The sequence below is a fragment of the Parasteatoda tepidariorum genome, chromosome 2 (assembly GCF_043381705.1).
Source record: "Parasteatoda tepidariorum isolate YZ-2023 chromosome 2, CAS_Ptep_4.0, whole genome shotgun sequence".
In the NCBI taxonomy this organism is placed as follows: domain Eukaryota; kingdom Metazoa; phylum Arthropoda; class Arachnida; order Araneae; family Theridiidae; genus Parasteatoda; species Parasteatoda tepidariorum.
The window spans coordinates 55,634,083-55,656,938 of record NC_092205.1 but is presented as its reverse complement, the minus strand read 5'-3'; positions in this window follow the sequence as shown (position 1 = coordinate 55,656,938).

Genomic DNA, 22,856 nt, shown 5'->3' with positions numbered 1-22,856 from the left:
AGCATGGTTTCAAAAGCGTAAAATAGGAATTTTTCTGGACGTTGGAGCCAGGCTTTTCGTTAGTTAATGGGCATTTGCATTTGGTTATGGCTAAGTTGTGTTTTATCAGATAAACCGGAAAATGCGGTTTAATTAGTTTTTCTGGTTGTTTCATCTATCGTGAAAGATTGGAAGTTCAAGACTTTTTTAAGTTAAGCAGCTTAATGGTGCTGACATCCATGCATGGAGGAGAGTATCGCATTTTAACAGTCCAGGGTTACAAACTGATGTACAGGACACTAGAAACTTTTCATGAGTTGAAGTGAATTGAGGAAAGCTTGTGGTGTCAATAGTGATTAATCCTCTCGACTATAATCTGTGCACGGCTACAGGGAACTAAGTGGCTTCATTGGATGAGCCTATTTGGTGTGATAAAATTCTGGTTGTTTAACCTTATTAGGTGAAAACAGTTAAAAAACGGTTTCTCTTGCAGGTAACAGTTTGAATACCATCTTGTTTATGGTTATTTGACTGTTATGTTTGAATATGGTAAAATAGCAATTTAATAAATTGTTATTTAATGATTTTTTCAGAGAAATTTCTAACAGTGCCTAATATGAAATATATTATATATATAGCATAAATCAACAGATCTCTGTAAACGGTTGATAAGTTATATTTTACATTTCATATTTTCTCCACTCTACAAAAGTGTAATCCTTGTATGTATAAGATACAGGATGTATAAAACTTAATGTATAAAATACAGGATGTTCCACTCCTCGAATCGAAAAGTCAGAAATAATAAAATGCTCCGAGAAGATGAAAGCTAGCCATAGGACATGAGTTGCAAACCACATTAAATTATATAAACTGCGAAAAATTTATGGAAACTCTAAATCTGCAAGAGATAAAAGGTGGAGGTCAATTGAGGTTCATCCTACTTAAATTCTGCGTTTCATGCATGATGATGCTCCTGCACATTATGCTTTTGATGTATATTAACCAGGGAAGTGTATTATGCGTGTGCAATCCTGACCTCCACATTAGCCTTATCTTAACCCATATGGCTTTTTCCTATAAGGATGCTTTATAACTCTAGAATATGAGACTCCTGTTGACACACAGGAAGATCTCAATGCGCAGATTGTGCATTAGACGCAAAAAATATCGCTGGCATTTTTGAGAGCACACGATAATCAGTTTTGTGTCATTGTACATTCGACATTTTGACATTTTGAAGAATTCTTTTAATAATTAAAGAGATAAATATTTTTGCGCATAGCAATTTTGAAATATCTTTTATAGCTTCATGGAGAAAAAAAAAATAGGTGAAATTTACCATACTGTAAGGCACAGGCATTTCTGGCATTCGCTTAACGTTTTAATTTTAAGTCGCATTAATCTAATTTAAGGTCATAGGTAATTGTTGTAACTACGTAAGTAATATTTTAAGTTAGTATTAGTTTAATTCATTAGTTTTAGTATTAGTTTAATTTATTAGTTTTTGTTTTAGTTTGCATTAGTTTAATTTATTAGTTTTTGTTTTGGTTTGCATTAGTTTTAGTATTAGTATTAGTTTCAGTATTAGTATTAGTTTCAGTATTAGTATTAGTTTCAGTATTAGTAATAGTTTCAGTATTAGTATTAGTTTCAGTATTAGTATTAGTTTTAGTAATAGTTTGCATTAGTATTAGTATTATTTTTAGTAATAGTATTAGTTTATTAGTTTAAGTAGTAGTATTAGTTTTAGTGATATTATTAGTTTATTAGTTTAAGAAGTAGTATTAGTTTTAGTTTAGTATTAGTTAGTACTTGTTTAAGTAGTAGCATTAGTTTTAGTATTAGTTAGTATTAGTTTTAATTATTAAGTTAATCCTCTATATATTATTATGTTATGTTACTAACCCCCTTTCCTTTCAGCAAGTTTAGACAGACGCGTTTCAGTGGGTCTTTAGGGTTGAAGATTTGGACACTAGATGACAGTAGGTAGTTTTCCTTCCTGATATGCCTGGGACCTTTGGATTAATATAGATAATTGAGTAACATGGGGGCCATCAAAAGCAGCAAAAAAGGTTCACGAGTCTGCTGGCTATTACCACACATTCTGTAAAAATACAGAACTGAAAAGTAAATTTAACTGAATGAATTATTTTTATGCCATGCTCTGGAGTAGCTTGGTAAAATTACCAAATTTTATTGCATTTACCAAATGATAATTGCCAAAATTTTACAGAATGGTCACCTCAGATATAATTACTAAAATTTTACTTGAGGTGACCAAACTTGATGCCCTTCATCATTTCTCTGAATGGGTTGGTCAAATATTTAAACACACTGCATTGTATCCAAACAGTACAGTTAGTGCATTTAATAAAACTTTGTTGCGGGTATGTATTTGTAATTATTTTTTAGCTGATTTAATGACAACACATTGAAATGAAAGCACTTTGAGAATACTTTACGAAAATTATTTTATTTGCCACAATTTATTAGTTTGCTTTAACAGCGCGTAAACTTTAAGTCAGAAATCTTTTTTTTTAAATGAAACACAATTGATATTGTAAAATATACTTAAAAATTAAAAGTAGTTGCAAAATACTATTGGAATTGGATATCTGAAGTTTGGTTAATTCTAAAATTTACTTTTCTACGAAACTTATATTTCTTTTTATTCCAAGGAAAGGTCAATTCCTGTTAGAAGAAAGAAAGGGAAGTAAGTTAAATAGATCATAAAAAAACTTATTCGAGCGCAAACAGTATAAAATAGCAACAGATAGTTTCTCTAAATTCCGCGATAACGTTACTACTAAGCTTATTTAAGCAAATATTTAAAATTGAATTTCAATAAAAACTCTTGTAATAAAAATAAAATTATAAAAATAATCGCTAAGTTAATTAACATAACACATTATCGTTTATAATCATAACACGTTATTGCTTATAATGATTGTTATATTAATTTATTGAATAAATTGGTGAATAATTTATTGAATAAATTAATTTATTGAATAAATTAATGAAAATCTTATACATTTTGTCAAAGGGATTGTTTTAAAAAACTGTTAACATAGTAATTTTAATTTTGTATCCAATAAATTATAGCATTTTTTATTAAATAATGTGCCTTTGAGCCGATGACTGTTAAAACTAAAGTAGTGATTTGTGTAAAGTTTATATTGTTAAACTTTACGCTGTTTGTTATGTTTTTTTTAAATTTTACCGAAATCAATGCACACATTGGGCTTTGCAAGTCATTCTTTTTAAAGATATTACGTTTTTACATCTACAATCATTATTTATTTAGTTCATTAAAATTTTATTTCTATTATGTGGTTAAGAGTTTTCTTTAAATGTTGAGCTCATTTTTTTGTCTTTTAACTCTTATTTAACTTGATATTATGAATTAAAAATTTCATGAATGATTTTATTTCAAAATAAAAAAAAAAAACCACTAAAATTCCGTTTTTGCATTTTAGATGTGTACTAAATATGTGTAGTTTTCATAATAATTTAAATCCTGCAGACAGTTACTTCCTATTCAATACTTGTCTACTAATCTATTTCGAATATTTTTTCCTTCTCCAAACGCTTAGCCCCTGAGTAAACTTATTAAAGTGTCCGTAGTATATAATAGTGAATAGAGTATACCAAGAATAAAGTTCCAACTTAATTGGGAAGTTCCTTCCTTATAGTTGTCTGTCCTCTATATTCAGATATTACACCGTAAAACTGGTTTCCCAAATATCTCGAAGCTATCTTTGTTTTTGACGAAATAGATTCCTGATGTATGTTCTGAGCATAAATTCCATCTAAGTAATGAGATAACTCTGGTCACTTCTTAGAGGAAACTAAATTCGTCAAAATTAATTTGTTAGTCTATTATGTTACTCTATTTTTTCAAAAAAGAATAAAAACCTAAAAAAAATCTCGCAAGTATCTAATGTACCTGAATTATCTACATAACTCAACTAGGGCAGGAAGAACAAAAAGATAAATGACACCTATGTCTGAATCGTGATTCAAACCCCAAATCTTGATTTCTGTTGGCTACAATACATGATGCCAAATGCTTGACCATCATACAGAACGGTCAGATATCATCATTTCATTTTTGATTGTATAGTCTATATTCTAGCTTCGTAAATTTAGTTTATCTCCCACAATGCCCTACGACAAGGTTTTGAGTTGAGGAAAAATTTTCGTCATATATTTGAGTGTTCGTGTTTCATCACTAATCATGTGATTTATGAGTCGAAATGATTCTCTAAGAGGGTTAAAAAGTAGAAGAAATTACTTAGATATTCAGTTTAGCAGTTTAGAATGCATCACAATAAACATAATTTTTTTTTTCGAGTCTTAAATCTATAGAGCTTGTAAGCACATTTTTGCTGTCAGAATTCGTGTAAGCAATTTGTATTTTGTTATTATAAAATTTAAACATAAAGTATTACAAATATTAAAATTAAAATAAATATTTAAAGGCGAATATAATGTGAAAGAAGCTCAGAAAGTGCCATATAAACAAACATATTATAATTTTGGTTCTGCTATGAAACACCTTCTTCTCTGTCCTAACAAGTTCATTTGGGCTCTTTTCATGTTATTCACTTTATTCATATAAAAATACAAAATTCTTCCTTCGCTTGAATTTCCATCTTTATTCAGTTATTTTCTACTTTTCATAGTTGATAAAACATTTCAGTATATTTAGAGTAACAATTAAAGAACTTTTTAAATTAAAGTATAAAAATGAAACATTTCTTTTCATTCTTTTTCTTATTCAATTTTAGAAAATATTGAATTATGTTAATATATTAATCATTTTTTTTAAATATTAACTGAAATTCAATTTCAAAAAATATATGACGATATACTTAATTAACGAGACTTATAATTTATCAATGATTATATTAATATATGTTAGCAATTAAAATTTATGTCTAAAGAAGAGCCGTTGGAAATTTTCATCTTATAATAGATGCATTATTTTAATAACACTTTTATTTTTTACATCCTTATGGCTTTAATTAAATGTATCATCAAAACACTTTTTATATAGCTTAATGATTGTTGATTTAATCAGTTACATACTTTTTTTAACGCATCTATCATTAGAAAATAAAAATATAATTAACTTACTGTTGTGATGAATTAATTGAGTAAATCTTAAAAATGCATTAATTAAATTATTTCATGCCACTATGTAACAAAAATCGGCTTAAGAAAGGCTTAAAAATGATCCGTTACATAAGACGTTCGGCAGAAAATGAAATGAATTTATATAATCTTATTAAACTAATTTTCGGAATAATGTTTCTTCAGTTAATATTGCAGTAACGGTTTTTATTTTTTTTTGTTTCTACAATTTTAACTGCAAAAATAATGGATTGATGTTAATAAAATGAGTTATGAGGGCTTTTTAAGCCTTAAAAAGGAACAACAAATATGTTTAAATAATTTATTAAAAATTCACCAATTTAGTGTAAAGAAATAAATACAGTCGAACTTTTATTTAACGATACTTCCATTTTGCGAAATTCTCTATTTTGCGATTTTTTTCGAGAAAGGAAAGCATTTTGGAATTTCCCTCGTAAAATAACTTCCAAATAGTGAAGTGAATTTTCTATTTGATGAACTTTACTTTGAGATGCACTTTCCCTATTTCCCAAAATATTTCAAAACATTTCAAACTTGTGCATTTTATGGGAAAATAACCTTGAACTGATTTTCGAAGCCACCTAACTTTTGGAGAAAGCAGTAAAAGATCATTTCCCTTTTTGTTTGCATTTCAAACGAAAAACTCAGACAAAATTAACGGATTTTACCAGTATCAATTAAACTTAAAAATGTAATGTATGTTTAAAATTACTTTTATAATAAATGCAGCTATAATTTTATACATAAATTTTGCTTCTTATAGCTGAAAACGTATATAGCGTGATAGCGTAACGCTGGATAATGTTTTATTCCATTCTTGCTTTCCATGCAGATTTCTTTTACGGTTAAGATTTTCCAAAATAAATAGTAGAAACTAGTTTACAAGATAAAGGTATATCAATTGCTATTTTAATTTTGTCTAGTGTTTATGAATTTATAACCTGTTTTGTGTTGTTTAAGTATTTCAAAGGGTGATTTTCTATTTAACGAATTTTCTATATAACGAGCTTATTATCGGGATTTAGCGACTTCGTTAAATAGAGGTTCGATTGCATTATTTTAATAAAAGAAGCCTATCCTTCAGTAATTTTTATGTGAAGGGGTTATTCTCAATCTAAACTGTCTTTAAAAATGTGAGATGAATCGTTGAATCGTTGTTGATCGTTGAATTTAAAACCGTTACAAGATTAGTCAATTTTATAGTGGTTTTATATATTAGTTAAAGTTTTCATAATTTATGTAGTTTAGGATAAGAAACGAGATAAAGTGTGGTAAATATTTTGATAACCTTGCGAATAAGTTGAAATATTAGCAATTTTTAAAATAAATTGAACTTATTCTTATGATCAAATATATGAAACCAAACTTTTATTATTTCTAATTCTTAAAGCATTTAACAATGTATTTAGAATATAGTATAAAATGAAAAGCTAATAAAATATACCGTTAACGGTGTAAAAAGTTTCAAATAACAGTATGGCTCATGTTAAAGTTAATTTGTTATAAAATGTTTTAAAACTTGTTTTGATTGAACAATTAAAATTAATCATTAAAATAAAATGTCTTTTTTTTGCATATATTCTCTCAAAATAAATATCTTTTACAGAAATAAATACAAACCTTTAGCAATAGGAAGAGAATCCCATAAGGCTTTACTTTCAATTTGCAATTAATTGAATTAAACCTGTGTTCAACAAACCATAGTTAAAAAGAGAAAATATGCTGGTAATATCACTTGAATATTCATTTGTTGTAAAGTCAATACGATAGCTTGAACATGCTTAGTTAAGGCAGGTTTTTATTGAAATTCTTAAAAGTAGCAAACAATACAGTCGTAAATTTGGAGCATTTACCTAAATCTCTACTAAAGAATGTAACCTTTGTTTTAAGTTAATGTTTTATTCATCTGTATTTGAAAACAGTTTCTTTGCATTTTAAAACAAATAGTTCAACAAATTCAAAGGCATGTTTGTAATAAATGGCATTTTGAATCTATTCAATCTCTTGCGCTCACTGTTACATTTTGCTTGCTTGTCTTGAATATATCCAAATTTTACAAATATACTGCACTTGCTTTCTGAAATATACTATGATTATGATTAATGTTTAAGTTTCGAAATTCTTAAAAAAAAAAGACCCACTGATCAGAATGGTGTCAAGTTTGAACGGAATATTATTGAATAAGGGGGAAAGAGTATGGCATAAGTAAAAATAGTTAAAAATTTCAGCTACAGATGGCTCTGTCATACATCATGTTGTAAAATTGTTCGATAGCAAATGAATCTAAAATATTGACTATTTTAGGTTATAAATAAATCTAAGATATTGGGGTGCAAATTATACTTCTGACCAACTTTACTGTTTAATAAGCATGATGTTACAAGTGTGATACTGTTATAGTTACTTGAGCCCATCCACCATCGAAAGATCGGATGGGAAAAATTGGTTTTTAATTAAGGCCAAAAACAGCATGAGAAACATCAATCGAATAGGTACAGCGAAATCTATTGATGAAATTTGAAACAATCCTATTTATAGCGTTTTCAAGCTTCAAATTTAATTATGTTTGTATGCATATTAAGTTCGTTAAACATTTTTAATATTTAAATGTTTAATTTACTTAGATATATGTAATGCTACTTTTACTTTATATTAGCATTTTACAAATGTTCCATACTTGGAATGATCACCAGCTATTTTTAACAGGACAATTTTTACATAAAATTCGATTTTTTTTACAAAAATTATCTATACGTAACTCAACATTTACAGATCAGGACATACACTTGTAAATAGCTAGGCTGGATAACGTAATAGTATAAAATATCTAAAATACGAAAGGTGTGATTCGATAAATATATGGAGAAGAAGCAAAACGAAAGATATTCTAATTATTTATGCATGATAAGAGTAAATATGTATTGATACAATGTGCATTAAACTCATTATAGATATTATTAGATTTATACTACAGAATAAATTTTTTTCAACGTTATGGTGTATCTGATACAGTAATGATGTATGGATTGCAAAAACTTTCTTTTTGGATACGGATGGTGCTTATTTTTAAATTATGAAAATAAATTGAACATTCACTGTAATTTTTTTTTGAAAAAAAGTGAAGCAAATGTAGCGAAATTGGAGTTGTTTTTATGAAACGTGATTAAGAAACCGTAGTGCGAGTGATAAATTGATGAGATTTTATGGTATGTTTAAGGAAATCATGTGCTTAAAAACTTTTACTATGCATGATAATTTGTTAACTATAATTTCTTTTATTTTGCAAGTTGCGAATTGTGATGTTAAATTCCTTAAAATATCTTGTTTAAAAGAATGAGCAAATTTTATACACACTGTTGAGAATTTAGATCAAATTACTGTAAAAAATGCTGGTACTTTTTACCGGAATAAGTTACGGAGCAAAAAAATTTCCTTTATCGTAATTTTTGCTGTAATAATTATCATAAAATCCTTAAACCATTATAATAAATAATAGAATACTTTGAAAATTGCAACGTAATACTTTACGGTAAAAATATTTTTTCAGGTAAAAATGGATTTTACGGCAAAATGCATTTTACTGCTGAGGAAAAAAATTTCGATATTTTATACCGCAATTTCATCCGGAATTTTTTTAAATGCACTAAAAGTCACTTTTTCAAAATATTCTGAGATTTTTAAAACTTTTTTTGAAATTAGTTTCAATTCATAGGCATAAAGAGTAGACAATCTACTTAAATTTAATTCTTAAAGTAGACTTATAAATACTTAACTCTTAAAGTAATATAATTTAGTTTTTCATAGTAGAAAAATAGTAAAATATGAAAAGAAATGAAAAATCCTAACTTCTTCAAAAATGTAGCAGTATTACACCAGAGAAAAATATTCTGATAAAATTACCGTACTACAAGTAAAAAAAATTTTAGTTCTTGTAATTGAACACAAAATAGATCATATATTAGATCATATATTTGGATCATATATATGAATCATATATTTGGTAGTTTTCCGTTCATATAGTAGAGGTTAACTGGAAATTCTGGCTTCGAAATTTATAGTTTTTATTATCATATATTTAATAAAAAAATACATGTCAGAAAAGTAAATTTAAATTAATAAATATTTTGTATGCCATTCTCTAATGTATGACAAAATTTTACCATATCTATGAAATTTTACCACTTATTATATATACTACCAGATTTTATAATTAATCTTTCCAAAATCATTACCTCGGTAAAAATTATCGAACTGTTTCGTGTTCCCTCGGAACCAAAAACACGCTTAATTTTGTCATATTGTGGCAGTTTTGATAATACTTTTTTTTCTTCGCCGTATAAATGTTAAATTTTTGCAAGTGAGAAAATTACAATGTTGAGGCTATTTTTTTAAAAAAAATATCATAACGCATGTTTGTATTGTGAAATCCTAATTTAGAATTCTTTATGGAAATCACAAAACATCAAAGAACATTTTGGATACAACTAAAACTCTAGGCTTTCTAACTCTGAACTCGAAAACTGTGTAAACTGAAAACACGGATGTTATTTTCACGATTTTATGTTGCTTAATTTTGGAACTTGTTGAAGATATCCAGTAAGAAACGATCGAATATATAAATATGCATTTTGAATAAATAGGGCCAAGCTAATAGAGGGTTATCAGAAATCTTAATTATAGTTTTGGTATTGTCTCTGAGAAGAAAGTCGTGAAAATTTTAATTCAGCGTGAAATAAACGTGTCAGTTGTATATAAAAATTATATAGTGAAAATTTAAAAGTTTAAAGCTGAATTTAATTAGATACTAATATTGGGCAATATGAGTCAGAAATATCAATATTAAAGCATATATGACTGTTTCTCAGTTTGACGAAGTCAGATGGTGATAACAAATTACGCCTATTTCATATATGTTAACTTTTATTGCGAATTAAACGAAAGTATTAATGTCGAATTGTCTCATAAAAATATTAAATGAATATTATAATTGTTTTAGCTTTTAGTGTCTTCAATTTTCTGGTATTTCAGGTTTGGCAGGTTATTTGATAAATGATTAATTTCATTAATTCCTCATAACTATTTGGACTGTTAAGCATTGAATAAATAATATAAAAGTTTCAGTTTTTGAATTTATGATACAAAAATTGTTTCCCATATTTTATATATATAGCACATTTGAAGAAAAATTCTTAATGAAATGAAAAAGATGATAAATTTTTTTTTCGATAAGAGTTAATCAATTTTCGTGGAAAAATTTTTCAAGTTGAGATATAAAGAAAGAACTAAAAAAAGATTAACAGTTGCTGAAAGAAATTTCAGTTTTGGGCAACTCATTAACTTTAACTAAAGGTATGCAATATTGCTAAAAATATGTATTTAAAGTAAATTTTCTTTATGTTCCTTGCTTACTAAAGTTCAAATCTTCAGACATAAAACGTCATTGTTTTCAATTTTTTCAGTTTTTTGTTAATTCTGTCTTCATGTGTTCCAAAAATAACACCTTTAAACTTTACATTTTGTCTAATAAAATTTGATGATAGGAAGATCGAAGCAACTTTTCTTCCTTTTGCGAAAGGCAAACAAACGCAGAAAAAGATGCATTACCGAACATAAATATTTAATCTTCCCTACTTTGTTGTCATGCAAAATAAAATCCGCATCCAACGAGACACCCAAGAGTTTCGAACAGCGATTATGATGCACTCCGTACAAAAACGCCGTTTGGAAGGTATGTCCTATTGTGCAAAGAGTTAATAGAACAGAATGACAAGGTTCATAAGGTGATAATAGGAAAGAAATTTTTTATGAACATTCTTTTGTTCGCCTCAAGCGTAACAAGTAAAGTGGGAGGACAGGCTGTGTCATATTTTCACCTTACTTATATTAATCAATAACACTACGGGCCATCTATATCTTCAAACGTTAACGAAAAGAATGCAAGAGAGCCTCTTTTTAAAACTTAGTCTAGATAGGGTTATACAGATTCTTTTTTTAAATGAATAAATAAATAAAGGAAGAAATAGTGATTTATTTTAAAAAGAAGGATTTAATTTCGTTTGGAAAAAAAATTGAAAAAATAATGTCTATATTTTATTTATGGGCAAGGATTGATGATTTGGGTTTGACAAGGTAATTTCCGCTCGAATATTTATTATTGCAAACCAAAGAAAATAAATTCTAATATTGAAAACGAAGTCTTAAAATATAATTTAATTATTTGCTAAGTGTAGGTAAGTGTAGCGTAATTTATATTTTTCAATTGTGTATTAAATGAAGTGAGATATTTTAATTTATCGAAATGATAATTTTCACTTTGCACCATACTGTAGAGATACGTAAAATTTTCTTAAGCCATGGAAGAATATATATTTGAGTAATTGTGTTTGAAGGTACACTTTATAATGGATATTCTACTACTAAAAACTAGTTTTGATGTGTTCTGAGGAACATACTATTTTTTTTCCAATAGATATTACAGAACTTCAATGATGGCCATTAAAACTGCCATTTTTGTCTTTAATTTTTATTTTTAAATTTCAGTATCTTATTTTGTTTTTGCATATTTAAAAAAGTAAATGAGTTATTTTAAGATTAAATTCATGAAATTTTTACTAAGGAAAAAATTTTGCCCAAAAATACTTGAATATGGCAAAGTTTAACATGCTTCTTGTTCTTTGGAAATTCCAAGAAGCTCGGTAACTTTTACCAAAGCGCTTAATGATTTCGGTAAAATTAATGGTCTTATATTTGATAAAGTTTTGCAAATGTCGTAAAAGCTGGTAATTTTATCATGATATATTAGAGCATAGCATAAAAATCATTTATTCGGTTAAATATACTTTTCAGATTTGTATTTTATACAAATTATGTGATATTATATTATATGGAGTAAAGGAATCGTAATTTTAAAGACTAGAATTTCCGGTAAACTGTTACCATACGAACAGAAAAATTACCAAATAAATAGTTTAAATACTGCATATTTTGGTTTTAATAGCCAGAATCATGTTTTTTTATTTATCAGACGTGTCATTATTATACAGTATGTTAACTTTACCAGAATTTTTTTCACCTTGTAGTAAATAGCTAATATAGAAAATACATAGGGTAATAATTTATTGTTTTTTTTCTAGAACTAAGTTGTTCCCTTAGAACAATACTTAAAAAAATCCATTTTTACAGTGAAATATTATACCCTAATTTTTACAGTAAAATATTTTTAATTAGAGAGAGATTATTACTATAAACTTAGGGTAGATCAGATTTTTCATTCCGTAACATATTGTGATAAAGACTAATTTTACAATAAAAAGTACCAGCACCTTAAGAGCTAGTATTTTTTACTGTAATATGATCCTGAATATTTTGCAGTGTAAAACAATATGAAGGTTTCTAAATTAATTAAATTTGTTTCAAGCCTACAGCTGATTTCCTTGTTATTTTTCAAATAAATTTTTTTATGTTTGTGAAAAAGCAAAAAATACTTTTTTTCCTTAAAAAAAGGACATTAATGGATACTTTTTCCAAAAACTGAAATAAATTTTTAACCTAATACATATTTCAACATAAAACAAGAAAAAACACAAGCTTAAATGGAACAGCATTTAGATAGCAATTTTCTTCAAATAGCATGAAAGTAATGTTCAAAGAAGATTCAAACGAAATTTATAATAGAATAAAACCTAAAAAATGATAACCTATCTAAAATGCAATATCAATAAATAACGAAATTTATATGTTTACCAATCCAAGACTGGAATATTTTCGGCATTCCTTTTGCTCATTTTAAAACAATCTTCACTTATATTTTAAAATTTTCTCTATCTTTTGAAAAGAACATGCATGCATGTCAAATATTACTTACCTTTTGCACATATTTTATATTTTGTTACAAACATGTCTAATCCTTTTTTGAATTTAAATAAAGATCTAATTTTGCATTTCCATACACAAGAAGAGCCATTTTGTATTTGAACAAACGGAAATATCTGATGTTTGGTAAGAGAATTGTTTTATTTCCTGTTACTTGCTAAGCTCATTATGATGAATATCAATTACGGTTCAAGGCTGTTTAAATATTAAAATTTGTTATTTTATTACGAAAACTTTGTATTTCTTTACTGCTAATTAGCATTTGTAGTTAAATCAAAACGTAATATTAATATAAATTCAGTTTTGCAATATTTAAAAACTTTAATGGGCTTTGTTTTGTATTAAAATTTCATAAAAGTATTTATTAGAATTTTGTTTAGTATATCGCGAAATGTGTTCAATGAAAGTGTAAAATATAAAGTTTAAAAAAATAAGTTGGAAATTCATCAATGTCGCATTTAGTATTACATTTCTTGCACACTCTCGTGCTTTATTTTGTAATAAGATACTTAAACTCATTTCATCTAAACATTTGTAGTTAAATCAAAACAAAACATTAACATAAATTCAGTTTTGCAATATTTAAAAACTTTAATGGGCTTTGTTTTGTATTAAAGTTTCATAAAAGTATTTATTAGAATTTTGTTTAGTATATCGCGAAATGTTTTCAATGAAAGTGTAAAATATAAAATTTTAAAAAATAAGTTGGAAATTCATCAATGTCGCATTTAGTATTACATTTCTTGCACACTCTCGTTCTTTATTTTGTAATAAGATACTTAAACTCATTTCATATTTAAACAAAATAAAATATTTGATGTCTTTAAGAGTATCTTCTTATTTTCATTTGCCTACTAAGTTTATTATAATGATTATCAATTATAGGTTATTGCTTCTGAAAAATTAAATTTTTTATTTTACTATGACAACTTTGCATTTCTTTAGTTTAGCAATGAGAAAAATAATTATTACTATTAAGAATTAGCAATATAATTGAAATTAAAGTGATTCACATATTCTCAGTAGTATGAAATTTAAAAAAATCAATGAACTTCGACTCGTATTAAAGTTTGATAAAAATGTAGATTAAAATTTAATTGAAATAATAAATTGCAAGATGTGTACAATAAAGAAGTAAAATAATAGATTTAAAAAAAAATGAAAATTCGTTAATGTTTAATGCTATTTTACATTTCATAAATGAGTCTGTTTTTTTAAATTGAAATAAAACACTTCCAGATTATTTTAAATGGTAAAAATATCGAATACTGTTGCTGAAAATTTAGAGCATTTTTAATTTCTTTGAAATTTATGAAATAAGTAGTTTATGTTTCATCAATAGTTCTTCAATTGAGACTTTCATTTTTAAAAGTCAGGTAGTTTCAGAACTCTTTTTTAAACAATAATTCCTATTTCTAAGGATTTCTTTGATAATATGATATTTGCATTAAAATTTATTCACTCATTTAAAACTTTTATTTAAATATTCCACATTATATATATATATANTTCACGAAGGAGCTATCAAATGTTTTATTCATTAGTTATTTTTAAAACACTTCCTTATAATATTTTAATATTCGTATACATTTTTAAAAAAAGAAAGGTTTTTTTTTCGTTAAGAAATTATTAATCTTTTTAATAGTCTCATACTTTTCTTAAAACATAAATACGTATTTATATATATATATATATTTACATTCTATTGGAAAAAAAACGTTAAGTAAATTAATTGAAAATAAAATACTTAAGTGCTGCTCATTTTCCAGAAGATTTGTGTAAACAAATGTAACTTCTAATGTAAGAGCCAAGAAAAAAATTATATGGATTGTTTTAAAATTAACAAAAATATTTCATAAAAAATTTGTACTTCAGTGTTTGCTGTTGTCTTTCGTTAAAAATCCTTTGAGTGGAACTCAAAAGAATTGCATTGAGTTTCAGGCTCTTTATTATTCAAAAATTAAGAAAATTATTGAAAAAATATGCCTTGCGTTACGATTTAACTTATTTACTTGCATCCTCATTGGATAAAAATGTATCATTACAGAAGAATTTTACTTATCATCTGTGTTTATTAATAGAAATTATTTAAAAAAAACATACCTAAATTTGAAATATCTCTGATAATTTTAAAAGGAATTGCATAAGTTTCTTTTCAAAGCGTAATTAATATTTATTTGTGCAATTTCTTTCTTTCTTTTTGAGTTTAAGAGTAAACTCAAAAAGAAAGAAAGCTTTTTTCCTTGATTATCGCCCAAATATTATTTTATCTTGATATTCATTAAAACTCAAAAGCGAATTAAATTTCTTTATATTTAAAAGTTTTAAGAGTTATTAGTTTTATAGCATGAAGAAGTTAAGGAAAAAACTGTTTACGAAATGGTATTTACTTATTTAATTTAGTCAATAGCATTTTAATATTCTTTTAGAATTATATATTTTCTTCTGGTAAATAGCAAGAATAACTGGAGGCAGAAACATGCTATTCGAATATAATTAGCAACTTAATATGGATGAATGCATCGAAACCAATCGTTTGAACATTCAGTGTTTTGTATATATGAGTAGCAAAACTTTGCTGTCGAAATTTTTTTTCACTTATTTTGTTTATACAGAATATACTGGGTAGCAAGAATTTTGTTACATTTATACAAATAGTTGAAAGTGTGTAGTTCGAGTGCTGAAAATTCAGATCTGAAATTAGTTTTAAAGCTACAAGATCTTCTAAAGCTGCAGATTTTAATAAAATGGCATTTTTACTCTATTTCTTAAAATGTGCTAGTTTAAAAATGTTATATATAATAGGGAATTGCGTAAATTTTGGGACAAATTTCTAAGTAATTTAAAGGATATCATCATATGGGCGTTTTCCTATTATAATCTGCTCTAAAACACAAGGCAAAACAATTCATAATGGGGATTTTTTCTCCATCGCACAGGAACCAGGGTATGGGTTCCTATTCTAATCATGAATAGGCGCATTAACTCCCGTAGAATTTTATCGCAAGATTTATGATAACCAGCGTCAAAAAAAAACAGAATTAAAATATCAGTTTAAAAATAAACTGTAGCTAGGAAAAAGTAACCGATTGCAGATTTGAAATAAGTGATATGAAAGTTTCTAAGATCTATTAAAACATATCTTTCAAACAAAAGATTAAAAAAAAAAGAAAGAACAAGAAAAAATCCCCAGTGATATTTTGAAATGTCAATTCTTTTTCTTAAGGCATCGTATTGTTCAAAACAATTTTAAGTAACTATAGATCACTTTGGATTTTTAAAAGAGATTATTCAATAATAATTAAAATTATTGTATGATTAAAATGATATTTGTCAGTATATGATAATTAACTAAATATTAACAAAAGACCTCTAAAGTAATGAATGCAAATATCAAGAAATATAATTTTATTAATTGAAATAAAATATTTAAATAATGTTAACATTTTTTTCATTCGCTTAAATACTTACTTCACTAATTACATATTTATTCTTTAATCTTCATCAAATTTTATGCAAAAAGGATTGCAAAAGGTTATGTTCATTGCATTTTTTTTAACAAAAGATCTATCCACAAGCAACTGTAAAATTATTTGCTTAAAGAACATATAAATTTTTGATGCAATTCATATAATTTCACCAATTTGTTAATAAAGTTGTTTTGAAATCTATGTTTTATGTAAAAAAAAGTTCTGTGATAATCGTAAAACTAGAGAAAAATTAATTTTGTATTCCATTTTAAGTAAGTGAATAGAATATTAAAATGCTGTAATTTTCTTACAAATATTTCCGATTACTAAATAGGTGCATTTTAAATATATTTTAAAAAGCTGTACAATTTTTTAAATTTTACTTAAACTATTTTTAAAAGAATTTCAATTCACTTTTTTTATAAATATAAGGTAAGATTTCTACAAAGAAAAAAATATTTTTCTTCCAACCCGCTTGCAAAAGTTGTATATAATATAAGACTTACATTACCTGAAGTTTCGGTAAAAGTGACTTTGTGGTATCAGATCTTAAAAAAACATCAATAATTCTAGTATTAACGGGTAATTTCATGAACTGCAGATGATCACCGTTTTTCTTTGACCGTTGTTTATTGACCTGATGACCGTTTTTTCACCGAAGCCTTTCTTTCACTTCAAACGGAAAAAAATTGCTTTTCTTTCATCCATTCTGTATTATCGAAATTTCCACTAATTGAAAATAGGAAATATAATTATACGACATTTTTTATTAACTTGAAAATGTGGAATGAAACTTTGTAAAAGTTGATGAAAAGTGACTTAACTCAACAATTGATTTTTTACGCGTTATTTACTTGTTACGTTTTTAGAACGAATGTTGTTGATCTTTAATGAACGATGTTGAATAAAACTTTGTAGAAGTTGCTAAAAAGTGACTTAACTCAAAAATTGATTTTTGAAGTGTTATTACTTAATTTGACGTGTTACGTTTGCAGAAACAACTATTTCAATTTCTAAATAGCTATAAAAATTTCATAGATTTCATGATTCACCATATATACCATAAACATATCTTAGGTAATTTCGGGAATGTGCATTACATTATTTTAATTAAACAATTTCAATTCATCAAAAATGTTTTCATGTTTTCTATTTAAATGGAGTTAGATGTATTACTTTATCTGCATGGTTTGGAGTTAACTGTGCGTAAATGTTTCGTAAATATTCCTAAACAATATATTAGAGAAGTGTGCATCAATTATATTAATAATTAGTAAAATTGGACTAATTTTCCGCTACATGATTCTGTAATATTTATCGTATTAAAAAACTGTTTGGGAGATTGTATTAAATTAAAATAGAGTGATTTTTTGTATTAAATTTGAATGGTACATATTCCTTTATGAGTGGAGTTAGATTCATTATTTTATGTGAATGGTTTGGAAACTATAGATGCTTGTAAACATTTTCATAAATATTCATAAATAACAATTTAGTGAAATATGTATCAATTATAATAATAATTTGAAAAATTGGAAAAAATTTTCATTATATCATTCTGTAATATTTTACGTAATAAAATAAACTGTTTGAGAGATTGAGAATTTGCATTTTTGTTCTTTCTTACTCCAAAGTAATCTATTTTATATTTCAAGAATTTTTCTCTTTGAACAGTTTAAACATCAATTGATTTTTTCTCTTTCAAATTGCCCTCTATTTTATGTTTGATGTGGACATTAAATTCTACGCAGTTGAGTAAATTTTGCTTTGAGTATCATCTCTTTTATCTTATGTAATAAAGAATAGTAACCATTGTTTATATTCTTTGTTAAATAAGATAAGATTATAGTTGTACTTGTTATGTGAGAATGAAATATATTTTAATAAATACGTTTTACTTGTTATGTCTAAATAGAAATATGCGACTAAAAGAAATATAATAAAAATATTAAATATCTCATTAATAATATAAGCAAGACAATTAGGTGCAGACAGAATTTAAAATTACTTGCACAATTTATACTTTTGTCTCAGAAAGCAGTAACAATATTTTATTATGCTTTAGCAAAATGAAAAAATGTAAGTAGTTTCCATCATTGTATTTATATAGTTTTAATAACACATAACTTGAAAACATTATAAGGTTTTCTGAGAACAGATAGCTCAAATATAATTTTAATGCAAAATAATAATAAAGCATTTTTCACCATAAATTAAAATATATTATTTTTAAATGACATATGCAAATTTTACACATTTTTTAAAGTTTACTTTGCAAACCATAGAAGAAATGTCCCATGATTTACCTTCGGCTTGACATTCCATTTTGAATGACCATATGCACATACTACATCTGGATTTTGAGTTATTTGTAGTGCTACGTAAATATTGCAAAGCTATTTTAAATCATTCCGCTATATACGCGTGTTTGCCTTAGAAATAAGTTTTTACTATTGCTGCATTCTTCAACAAAAAGTTGCATGCAAACAAATACGAAACACATTTTATTTCAAGAAAACTAACACAAATGGCAGGAAATTGAAAAAAGCTTTCCATCACACGTTGTATCTTTTCCTTAAATAAACAAAAACAAACAAATCTTACTTATTTTAAAGATATTTTTTCTTCTTAACAGAAAAATAATTGGAAAGTCTGAAAGAAGACGAGGCAATGCTGCATCTTAAAATATTAAGTCATATAATTCTTAAAGTATATTATGTCTAAATGTAAGCATAGGATTTACATTAAGGAAAATCATTTTCAATAAAAAATTATTTTCAATTATCTTCCCTGCTGTTTCTGTGTTATTTAAACTCAGAATAAAAGTATGAACAAAACTACTTGCGTACTTAAGATATTAGGAATCCACGAAATCAGCTTAAATATTTCAGAGGAATTGTTGGTGCTTTTTATAACTGTATGAAGCTTACACTGAGAAGGAAAGTGTGGTCAAACTTCTAAAACATGGTAAAATTTCTAATGTTCCTGGCTCTATACGAACAACAAAGCACTCGATAATTTGTAGTAAAGAGCTTCGGTAATGATTTGGAAAAATTAACAAAAAGTAATGGTTTTATAAAACGAGATAGAATTGCGTAATTTTATCAGGATTCCTTAGACCATGGTATAAAAACCATTTATTCGGTAAAATTTACTTTTCTTTTTGTATTTTTTACTAAATGTAAGGTGATAAAAAGCATAATTTTTTGTACCAGAATTTCTGGAAAACCTTTACCATATGAATGAAAAAATTACAAAATGAATGAGTTGAATACCCAATAGTTTGGTTTTGTTAACCAGATACATATTGTTTTTTTTTTACCAAAAAATGCCTTTATCATACAGTAAGATGTTTTTAGCAAAATTTTTTCTCCATGTACAATTGATTCAATAAAATATGCTAAGATGTTATTCATATCTAAACCATTGAGCCAATAATTTATAGAAAAATAAAAATTAGTTTGTTTATTTGAAACAAAACTCAGTCAAAATAAGAAGAAAAAAAACTTTTAATCATTTAAAGAGGGATTAACTGATTGTAAAAATCTCAAGACGCCTGCATTACCCTAACTTGGGACGGTGTCTGAAATAAGAGTTCATGAAACTACTATTAATGATGAATGTATTGATGAATATAAATTTAAATTAGTTTTGAAATTTTACTTTTTGCTCAGTTTTAGAGCTTTGGGGAGTTGTTTTATACTGGACCATTGTTAGTGCATACTGGTGTAATTTTTTTTAGAAAACTGCTGTTAAAAACTCTATCTGATGCTGTTAAAAATTCTTATTTTCTAAAAATAAGCTAAAAAAGTTAATTTTGTTCATTAGAGTTTATTTTTCTATTATATATGTAAATTTTAGGATTAATATTATAGTTAATATTCGTATAAGGTACTTCACTAGCTATACTATTCATAATATATAAAATATTATGGAAAATGAAGTATACAATTCAAAAGAATATTTCAAACTATTTAAATCTTATCAACGAGTTTTTTATTCATAGTTTATTTAGATATTCGACCTTTAATTCGATCAAAAAACTGTCTCTTTGCTGAAGATATTAATTGTCTATAATCAATTGATATTACATTTAATATTTTACTGAAAGTTTAGCTTTTCAAAACTTCTTTGATAATGAACTTATAATTATATATATATGTATAAATGTGAAAATGTAAAGAATACTTTCTTCATTAATTATACTTTTCATTTAATACATATTGAAACTAAATCATATGAAAAAAATTTTTTTACAAAGTTCTTCATCGACAAAACATATCTTATTTCTGTCAGATGCTATGATAATATTTTTATTATCGATTTTATTCATTTAAAATGAATTGTATGTTTTCATTTAGTGTTTCAAAAGCACATATTTCCATTATGTTTTAAAGATAAAAAAAATCCTAGACAATGTCCAAAATTGTTTAAATACGAAAACGCAAAAAGCTTTTGAAATCGTACGTGTTTTTTGTTCTTTTGTTTTATCTTATTAAATATAAAACTCATTAAATCGTTTATAACATGCAGCAGAAATAAATTTGAGTTAAATTAATTCTTAATTAAAACACTGCTTATTTAGCTTAAAAATTGAATAGAAAGTGGGAGTTTTAAAAAAGTAGATTCACCAGGAAAAATAATTAGTCATTGTAATTCAACAATAGATTAAGTAAACTTTTTCTTTTGCTGGTAAAAGCTCCAGAAAAAATCTTTTTCGTATAATAACACTAATTAATAAAGATTATTTACTCATCTCATTAGTTCAACCTAAACTCAGTGACGCATTTGGTATTTTTTCTTTCATTTAGTCAAGTTTAACTGAAATTAATATTCTTCACCATAGTATTTGTAATGTTTGGTCAACTATCAAAATTTTCCCTTTTAATTAATTTTTCCCACCTAATTTGATTTGATACAGTTTTTATCAAGAAGTTCCACTTAATTTATTCTTATTCTAATACGCTTAATTTTTGTTAGTGATACGAATACTAAGGAAGAGTTTATTACAATAAAATTTATTTGGAAATGAAAGTGCATAAAAAATTTTGCTCAATTTTTTCATGCATTGTTTCGTGGTTGGTTTATTTTTAACATCAAAAATTTAATTTATTCTTCCCAAACATAAGCTAAAATTTATACTTTTTTTATAATTGACTTAAAAGCTTCAATATGAAGTTATTTATTGTACATAATAGTTTTATGATAATAAAATTTGAGACCTAAGGAATAGTTTACTCATCTTGTTAATTCAACTTAATTTCACTTGGAATTCTATATTTTTATTTCATTAATTTTAACTGAATGCTATAATGTTTAATATTTGAAATGTCTAGTAAACTAACAAAAGTTTTCGTTTTAATTAATTTACCTTATTTCATTTTTTAGTCTATTTTAAAGTTTCATTTAAATTATTATTTTTGTTCAATGTTATTCTATGTTTATGTTATTAGTGATAATAATAATAAGAAAGAAGTTTTTACAATGAAATGTAATTTTTACTGAAATTCTATAAATGTTAAGTTTAATATTTGTAATGCACAGTTTTAAGTACAATAAAAATAACTTAAATAACTTTTAAGAGTAATTTAAATTATAGCTTCTATATGAAGGTTTAAGTCTGTTAGTTAGCGAACAGTGCGCAAAGAAGGAAAGAAAAGGAAAAGAAAATAAGCCACTTTAAATAAATTTTGATCTAATTATTAGATCTTCATGTTCTAGGATTTAATATTAATGGCTCTGAAGAAACTTATATTTTTTTGGCGGATTTGGATTTGATCTCAATGGGTCAAGAAACTCCTTTACGTTAATTTCACTTTTTGCGCATTTCTCCATTTCTCGTGAATTTTTTAAGTGAATCAAAAAAGGTTAAGTGAATCAAAATTATGAAATTTGCTTATCCAAAGATAATTCCACACAAAAAATAATTTTTTATAATTATTTAGTATTTTTTTTTATTATTTTGCTTAATAATAGTCGAAAACAATTTAATTTGTGAGATATAAAATTTTTTAAATCATCACAATAATGTAATTCTTTGAGGCAAAATTCAAAATTTGAACGAAATCTGTCTAATAGCTCCTGAATAATTATATTTTTATATTAGCAAATTAGCGGATTAGCAAATTTTATAATTATGTGCAAAAACTTTTCGATTCTCCTTAAAAATTCTCGAGAAATAGTGGAATACGCAAAAATCAGAATTAACTAAGAATTCCAAGTATTTCACCACTCTTCTAACCAAAATATTAGGACTATATTTTCAAGATTGGGGTTGCCCCCAATTACTTGGGATCAGAAATCGAAATCCGTTAAAAAATTGCATGCTTATTCATAGAAAGTACGTTTTTGTGTCCGATTTCGTAACTTAAAATA